Source organism: Natator depressus, chromosome 9 (genome assembly GCF_965152275.1).
Source record: "Natator depressus isolate rNatDep1 chromosome 9, rNatDep2.hap1, whole genome shotgun sequence".
Classification (NCBI taxonomy): Eukaryota; Metazoa; Chordata; order Testudines; family Cheloniidae; genus Natator; species Natator depressus.
In genome coordinates, this window is record NC_134242.1 from 612,022 (window position 1) to 622,039 (window position 10,018).

Here is a 10,018-nt window from a genome sequence, read left to right on the forward strand (position 1 = left end):
CTGTCACAATTGGTAACTGGTTAAAACAATAGGAAACAAAGGGTGGAATAAATGGTCAGTTTTCAGAATGGAGAGAGGTAAATAGTGGTGTCCTCCAGGGGTTTGCATTGGGCCCAGTCCTATTCAACATATTCATAAATTATCTGGAAAAAGGGGTAAACATTGAGGTGGCAAAATGTGCAGATGATACAAAACTACTCAAGATAGTTAAGTACCAGGCAGACTGCAAAGAGCTACAGAAGGATCTCTCAAAACTGGGCAACAAAATGGTAAGTTGAAATTCAGTGTTGATAAATGCAAAGTAATGCACATTGGAAAACATAATCCCAACTATATATATAAAATGATGGAGTCTAAATTAGCTGTTACCAATCAGGAAAGAGATCTTGAAGTCATTATGGATAGTTCTCTGAAAACATCCACTCAATGTGCAGTGGCAGTCAAAAAACTGAACAGAGTGTTGGAAATCATTAAGAAAGGGATAGATAAGAAGATGGAAAATATCATATTACCTCATGGTACACCCACATCTTGAATACTGTGTGCAGATGTGGTCGCCCCATCTCAAAAAAGATATATTGGAATTGATATAGGTTCAGAAAAGGGCACAAAAAATTATTAGGGGTATGGAATGGCTTCTGTATGAGGAGGGATTAATAAGACTGGGACTTTTCAGCTTGGAAAAGAGACGACTAAGGGGGATATGATAGAGTTCTATAAAATCATGACCGGTATGGAGAAAGTAAATAAGGAAGTGTTATTTACTCCTTCTCATAACACACAAACTAGATATCTCCAAATGAAATTAATAGGCAGCAGATTTAAAACAAACAAAAGGAAGCATTTTTTCATATAACACACAGTCAGCCTGTGGAACTCCTTGCCAGAGGCTGTTGTGAAGGCCAAGACTATAACAGGATTCAAAACAGAACTAGATAAGTTCATGGAGGATAGGTCCATCAATGGCTATTAGCCAGGATGGGCAGGGATGGTGTCCCTAGCCTCTGTTTGCCAGATGCTGGGAATGGCCGACAGGATGGATCACTTGATGATTCCCTGTTCTGTTCATTCCCTCTGGGGCACCTGGCATTGGCCACTGTCGGAAGACAGGATACTGGGCTAAATGGACCTTTGGTCTGACCCAGTATGGCCGTTTTTATGTTGTTATGAGTAGAGCTGAGGGGAGAGAGGTGATTTGTGCTCTCTGTTCTCCCTTCTTACAGAATCATCTCCAGATGGGGTTGAGGCAACAGCAAGTCTGTTTGCCAAGATGTAAATTTCTTGTTCACATCCTTCTTCCTGCCAAAGAATGGCTGCTTAATCAGGTGATAGTCCATTTGATTTTGATGACATCTGGCTGAGGCATTAGTTTGCCTTTTGTCTCTGAAGAATTGGTTTGGGCTGCTTCCCCAGATTTGGATTATGCCTTAGTAACATCATATAGTAGTATCTTATAACTTTACGTACAATGTTGCCACACATATTTTACCAGGACAATAAAGATCAGCAAATCATGAGTTTTCAAATGATACCTCACAAGGCATACTGTACAAAATTTATCATAGTCTTGTAAAAGTGGTGAACACAAGGGTACAGTCTGTCATAGGCCATCACAAACAAATTACAAATTTCATCCCTTCTCCGTCTTAGCCCTTCTGTTCATGGTACCGTGAGTTTGAGTTAGTACCACATTTGTCCCCTTAACACACTTCCCTTGAGTTGTTAGTTTAACATCCTCACAACTGCCCAGTCAGTGCTGGACTACTGAATGTTATCTTCCTGATAGATTTCTGCTCCCTGCGGGAATACGGCAAATTCTACTGGACCATAGTGAACGTCTAGAAATGGGACTCTCCTGCAGGAAATATGGCTGTCCTCCTATCTGTAGTATTCTTCTAAGGCAGTGATACCCAAACTGAGGGCACAACCCCCTGAGGGGTGCAGAGGAATATTCGGGGGTCCAGCGGGCCCAGGCCAGTCCCCACGGGGGCAGAGAGTGAGCACGACCCAGCCCTGCACACAGCTGCTGCCCCGGCTCCTGGCCCCACTCCCAGCCCCGACCCTGCCTGCAGCCCCAACCCCAGACCCACCCCCAGCTGCAGCCCCAGCCTCAGCCCCCTTATCCCTGTCCCTGGCGCCCCCATGGCACCGCTCCCAGCCCGGGGGGCGCAGACAGAGTAAGGGGGGTGTGACCCTGAAAAGATTGGGGACCAGTGTTCTAAAGGAACAAACAAATGATGACAGAGAGGAAGTGAAACATCACACCTACCTGCTAATGCTACTCTTTTCTCTTGCAAACCCCTTCCTGGTTCTTCATCACACAGATTTCTGTGTTTTCTCATTCACAGAAACTTTTAATTGCAACACTTGAATACAAAGAAGAACAAAACTACTCCAGGATTAATTCTGCTCTCAGTTACAAGATTGCAACTCCCATTGAACTTGCTGGAAACGGCAACTGTGTAACTGAGGCTAGAATTTAGCCCTTTGTCTACGGTGAAATCTATTGGATTTCTGTAGTACTAATATCCCTGATATATGGCATTTTCACTATACAGCAAAAGGTACATTTAACTATAAATATTGTAACCTTATGCATCAGAATATTCCTTGATCTAAAATGGCATTGCCAGGGTAACCATAAATCATTTAGTGTCATCCCTTTAGAAACAGAATTTTCCATTGAACATATGCCCCAGTCCTGAAGTTGGACCTATGAGGCTCTATGCAGTACAGAGGTCTGCCTGCACAGATCCAGTTGCAGAACTGGAGCCTTCATATTGCATCTGTTTTGGGGAGGGACAGTCTTTTTCCTGTGAAGCAACTATTGGGCATTATTATGAAAAAATAATATGAATTTAAATTAGGACCAAATTGCAATCGCCATTTTTATTCTGAGTACCTTACACCATGACTAGTCCTTGCGAACTCAGTGGGACAACTTATGGAGTAAGGTACTACTCAAGGGGATTGTAACCTATTTCTTACTGGGGAGTTCTGCTTAAATGGAAAGCATGATATGGCAAAATATTTCTATCCTCTCTTTGTAATACTGAAACAAACAGGCATCGCTAATTCTCATGAGACTTGTAAAATGAAAACTATTCTCTTCATAAAAATATAAGATTATTGTGCCACATAAAACCACATAAAAAGTCATGCATATGCATGTCATATATAAATCCTTACCTGGTGTTTTTTGACTGATAATTTTCCCATCTGTGTTATATACTGTTGTTTTGTATAAATTAGAAGTGGCCATTTATAACATGAAGAAGAAAGCTTAATGAATCAATATAATATGCTCTCAGCTCCTATAAATAACTGAAGTGAATTCCTCTTAGCAAAATCACAGTTTTATTACCATCACAACTGAACTCTTAAAGGACCATCTTAATCATTTCTCATTATTTTCTTGTAACCTTACTTGCACAGAGAAGCCAGTGCCCCAGCATACCCACACCTTTCTGTTTACATATTTTCACGTCGAGTAAGTCAGAGGAGTTCAAAATATTTATTTCAGAATGTATTGAACCCTATCTCTGTTTTGGCCTCAAACCTGAACCCTTAGCCTTGCCTAACTGGAGCTGGATCTGAGCAGTGCCTCATTGGCACATGCCCAATGGTCCTTGTATTTTTGCAACTAGCTGAGTCTCACTGAGTATGACCATAGAAGAATATATGTCCTTGCTTTCTGCAAGGCTGTCAAATATCAGACACAAAAGTCTATGAAGCAAAATATATCCATTCATCTAAATGCCAACAATTACCACCAAGATAGTAAGCATCAAACTGCATCTTCCTCCACATTTTCTATTATCAGGACTGCATTACATAATAGCAGCTTAACAACTTCATACTTGACTTCCTGATATAAAGATACACATCATTATATAGCCTGCCTATTTTAACTTTCCAAGTCAAATAAAGCAGATATGTTGGCATTCTGTACAGTCTGTCTGTGTGAAAAAATAACCTAGGAGGCAACATGTAGGAGCTAAGAGTGAATTAATTTAGCAGTGATGGTTTTGTCCTATGAGAAGTACAGCAATCACTTTGGTACTTGCATGATATGTGCATCTGTCTAATAGTTGCAGCTGACTTTGGGAAATGAATTGCTGAAACTCACTTATACAACCAGGTAAACTCCAATTAAAGTGATATCTATTAAAAATAAACTTCAAACCACATTATAAACCAGTTAAAAAACAAATCAGAATATATAACCCAATAGGAAGCTGTAAACAAATGCTAGAGGCATGTAGCTAGTCTGTAGTTCTGAGGTGCATTTCCCCATACGGAGCCCTGGAGGCATCCTGACAGAGAAGCAGAAGGCCTCCTGGAGCTTCTTGGTTCACAGGAGGCAGCACAATCTGTGACACCCCTTGAAGGGTGCAGCCAGGCAGGGTCTGCGAACTCCATGCTGCCTTCCAGGCACATTGCTCCCTGGAGAGAATGTTTCAGTAACAGCACCTACACTCTCCTAACACAGAGCCTGCAATTTTGGCCAGTCTTACACAGGCGTTGTAGACTTCTGTACTCCTTCCCCTATTGCCCAGTCATACAAGCCTATTTCTGGGTTATGAGACACATGCAGGAGTGGCCCAGTGAGGAACTGGGAGGGTGGATTGGTGTATTTTCCCTGCTTTTGGTGGAGATCATCCCCTTCCAGAATGACTAAATCATACTTACCAGAGGCTCCATTTTTCCTAGTAGCTCAGCACAATACTTCCAGAAAGCAAAAATTTACACCAAGCAACAGGTATTTTTAAGGAAGTTTCTAGATAGGACACTCAGCTGTCTGGACTCTCTCAGCTCCCAGACTCCTAATATTAAGCACCTCCTCCCTCCAGTATAACAAAGTATTTTTGTTCCAATGGGAAAATTAATAGATTTCCCCCTCCTCCCCTCAAACTCACGCCTTTTTGCTCTATAGGTTTTACAATAGGCACACGTTAACAGTTAACAGTAGCTATACTGGCCACGAATGCACCCCAAGTCTTCAGGGCAAATTAATCATTAAGCATGCTTGCTTTTATACCCTGTATTATATTTACAAAGGTACACTCACCTTCTCCGGCTTCATGGTTCAGGAGCCCGCCTTGGGTGGATCGGGAGGGTATTGTCTCCAGGGTGATGAACAATTCCTGGCTGCCGGGGAGAAGGTATTCTCCTGCCTTGCCTGCTGTGCGCTATCCTCAACCTCCTCATCATCATCTTCCTCATCCATAAAATCCTCATCCCTGTTGCGTGAGACTCCCGTCTGCAGGTGTCCATGGACAGTGGTGGGGTAGTGATAGGGGCGCTCCCTAGAACTGCATGCAGCTCATCATAGAAGTGGCATGTTTGGGGCTCTGACCTGGAGCGACCATTTGCATCCTTTGTTTTTTGGTAGGCTTGCCTCAGCTCCTTAACTTTCACATGGCACTGCTGTGTGTCCCTGTTATAGCCTCTGTCCATCATGCCCTTGGAGATTTTGGCAAATATATTTGCATTTCGTCTTTTGGAACGGAGTTCTGCCTGCACAGATTCTTCTCCCCATACAGCGATCAGATCCAGCGTCTCCCATTCGGTCCATGCTGGAGCTCTTTTGCGATTCTGGGACTCCATGGTCACCTGTGCTGATCAGCTCTGCATGGTCACCTGTGTTGATCAGCTCGCCACGCTGGTCAAACAGAAAATGAAATTCAGAAGTTCCTGGGGCTTTTCCTGTCTCTCTGGGCAGTGCATCTCAGTTGAGAGTGCTGTCCAGAGCGGTCACAATGGAGCACTCTGGGATAGCTCCCGGAGGCCAATACCTTTGAATTGCATCCACACTACCCCAAATTTGACCCAGCGAGGTCGATTTTAGCGCTACTCCCCTCGCCGGGAAGGACTACAGAAATCGATTTTAGGAGCCCTTTAAGTCAACAAAAATGGCTTGGTTGTGTGGATGGGTGCAGAGTTAAATCAACCTAACGCTGCTAAATTCGACCTAAACTCGTAGTGTAGACCAGGGCTAAGGAGGTGTGTGGGTTGCAATAATATTGCACACTTCCATGACAGCAGCCTCAACGGTGGATTTACCGACGCCAAACTGGTTAGCTACTGAGCAGCAGCTATCAGGGATGGTGAGCTTCTGAGTGTCAACGGCCACACACTTCTTCACCCCGAAGGGAACTCTCAAGTTGGTGCCCTGCTGCTGCACTGATCTTCAGGAAAGTAGCCTACTGCACCCTGAAGTTCTGCAGCCATTGCTGGGCATCCCAGTTCTGCAGCATTATGCGATATCGCTAGTTAGTACTAGCTGGCTGAGCCCAGAAGCAGTACTCCACCAAGTTATGCTGCTCAAGAAAAATGTCATGCAGAGCTAATTGGCTGGTTTCATACTCCTCTAGGAGTATCTGCATAGCGCTATGGTGGTAATGAATTCCACTAGATGCCACCAGGAATCCCACAATGCACTGCAAGAAAAATCCCAGACGGCATTGAGACTAACAGTGGAAAATTGCATTGTGGGATATCTACCCAGAATCCTGAGTGGTTATTTTTAAAAAAATGCAGAGCTGTGTGGACACAATGACTCAAAGGAAGTAGATTAAACTGGCATAAACAGAGTGGTGTGGACATGGTATTCCAGTATAGTTATACTAACATAATTATGGCAGAAAAACTTATGTCAGAAAATCTCTCCCACACAGACAAGCTCTGACTCCTGGTCGAATCATCTACCTCACTGCAAGCAGGGTGCTAGATGCCACCATGCTGATTTGTTCATGTTTTACACCCGCTTTGCACAAGAGCAAGTGACGCCACAGGAAGGAAGTCAGGGAGAATCTGAACCTGGTCATTTAAAAAAAAATAAATCTTGGACTCTGAGTTATCATTTACACCTGTGTAACATGGGAGAAAACCTACCAAGTTATAAATCTATGCTCATTTGTACATATCTTCGTTCCTGCGTCCCCGGTGATGTTAATCAAGGTGCGAGGCTTTTCCAGCTCCCTAGGAGTTCCACATACTCAGGCATTTTATTGGGTCTTGCTTCCTGTCTCAGTACAGAGGACACTTATGATTGAGAGCAGAATTTGACTCCTCATACTCCCTTAAACTCAGTGAGCAAATCAAAAGATATGTGTACGGATAGGAGGAGAGCCAGATGCACATATAAGGCAAGTCCATGAAAGCAAATCTGTCTAAGAGAATTTAAGGAAGTTTATGGGTGGCTAGACGGAATCAAAGTATCAATACTATGTTTGTTGTGGCTGCAAAAGCTGTAAGTTACACCAGTTTAGACTCATTTCTGTAGTCAGTGCAGCCACTCTGATTTATACCACCTGAAGACTTTCACCTTTGACTGTGCCTCTTAATTTCTTGCTTATTCCTTAGTTAGCTCTGTAAAAATATTTTTAAAATAAATCTGTAAAGCATTTTGGAATACATTTTCTATAAAAGATACTGCTACACAGATACAATTGCACTGTAGCATACAAGTACAGTAATAGAATCCAGGGTATGCATGGAGACAACTTGCCCTTTGAGCTTTTTTATGCATCCATTCTACTTGCACATATTCCCTTAGCTTTCACCTCCTGCATTTTATTTTTGCTTGCACACAATATACCTTGCAAGTCATTAAATAAAATATAATTGAAGCAGTTTTTACATATTTTTAAAATGCATTTAGAGTTTGTGAAAGGCTCCATGTGGACATCTCTGGAGCCTCATGTTCCCTGCTTATACAGAGGACAAGTTCTGTATGGGTAGCAGCAATACAAGCTTTTTCTACAACATCCTATCAAAGTACCTCATCCATGCTGTGGAAGAACCCCATTAAAGGTGAGCCATTCTCCCTGACCCATTTACTCCTTGCCTCTTTGCTGAGACGGATATTAATTGTTGCCATATGTGGAGGTGGTTTTGTGGCACAGATAGGTGTCTACTACGAAATGGACTGAGCCCAACTCATCTCATCTGTACCAGAACTGCCATCAGATGATAAAACCTTTCCCTCACTACCAATGAATAGTATTACAGTAGAACCTCAGAGTTATGAATACCTCAGGAATGGAGGTTGTTCGTAACTCTGAACAAAAACATTATGATTGTTCTTTCAAAAGTTTACAACTGAACATTGACTTGATACAGCTTTGAAACTTTACTATGCTGAAGAAAAAGGCTGCTTTTACCCATCTTAATTTAAATTAAACAAACACAGAAACAGTTTCCTTACCTTGTCAAATCTTTTTTTTTAAACTTTCCCTTTTATGTTTTTAATAGTTTACGTTTAATAATACTGTATTTGCTTTTTATTTATTTATTGTCTCTGCCGCTGCCTATTGTGTACGTCCGGTTCCAAATGAGGTGTGTGGTTGACCGGTCAGTTTGTAACTCTGGTGTTCCTAACTCTGAGGTTCTACCATAATTGATTAAATATTGCATACGTTTCTCATGTTTCCTAACAGGTTTTCTTTAGAAATAGTACATTTAAATTTTTATTCCCATGGAAATAGCATCTTGAAACATACTGAATGAGGGCAAGTCTCAGAGCTGGACTCCAGATCTGGATTAACGCTTCAGCAATGTTCTGGTCTGTTCATTTCTGGTGTTTCAGATCAGGCCCTTCTCATTTGTGAGAAAAGAAATTCTAAAGCATTAAAGTGTTGCCAAATTCTGTGCTTCCACTTGCCTCCAGTGAGTAATGTTTTTGGACAGTGAGTAAAACATCATTTGTTTTCTCACTATCCTCAGAGTAAGGGCAAGTGAATAAATTTTGTGCTTGCTCTACTGAATATTCATGACATTTTACTCGGCTGAATTTCAATATAAAGTTCTCTACAACCTCTCAGTGGTTCTTTCAATGCTTTAAAACTCTCAGAGGCAGGCAAAAGCAACAAGGAAATGGCCACTACAATTCTTTCTGGTTGCATTAGGCCAACACTGTCACTGATTTTGGCCATACTGGTGGGAGGATGTATGTGTCTTTAATACAGACAATCAACTAGTACTTTACCTAAAGGTTTACTCAGTGATTCCGATACTCCCATTAGACCCATTACAACTTATTTGCAAGTCTCTGTTTAAAGGAGAAAATAAACTAGGTGCTTCTTGCTTTTATTACTACAGAGTAATAGTTAAACAAAATTCATACTCATTTGACCCCAACCTCAAAGGCAGCAGCAGTGAATAAAAAAAAAAAAGTCTCATGGGCCCAGTGCTCAGCACCGAGTACAGGTGCACAGGCAGCTTTACGCCATCGCTCTGCCCCCACTCCCCGCTCCTGAGCGTGCTCAGACCGTGCTAGTTCCTTAGCACACACTGAATGGCCGGAAAGCTGCTCTGACTTGCTCCTTCTGCCAGTAACCCCAAGGTATTGTAATGACAACTAAGGATCACAGTTTGCCCTGCTCCCCCTGTGTACTGCCTACTAAGAGAGTTAGAAGGGAGGTGGCACTATTGGAAAAGGACTGAGACCCCCACATATGGTCAGGTGTCCTGTGTGGGATGCATCTTAGTATCATAGAATCATAGAAATCTAGGCTGGAAGGTACTTCCAGAAGTCAAAGTCCAGCTGTCTGTGTTGTGGCAAGACCAAATAAACCTAGACCATCCCTGACTGGTGTTTATCCAACTTCTTTTAAACACTTCCAATGATGGGGACTCCACAATCTCTCTTGGAAGCCTATTCTAGAGTTTAACTATCCTTATAACTTCCAGTTCCATGCAAAGGGCCAGGTGGGTAGGCAGAACTGCAGGGTCTCAATTCGTGGATGAGACAATGGCTTAGGGAGGAGGGTTTTAGGTTTATTAGGAATTGAGGAACCTTTGGGAAAGGATGAGCTGTACAGGAGCATGGGCTCCACCTAAACCAACACAGAACCAGATTGCTGGCATATAAAATTAAAAAGATTGTAGAAGAGTTTTTAAACTAATGGCTGGGGGAAAGCTGACAGGTGTGGAGAAGCCTGCTTTGGTCCTGCTTTGAGCAGGGGGGTGGGCTAGATGACCTCCTGAGGTCCCTTCCAACCCTGATATTCTA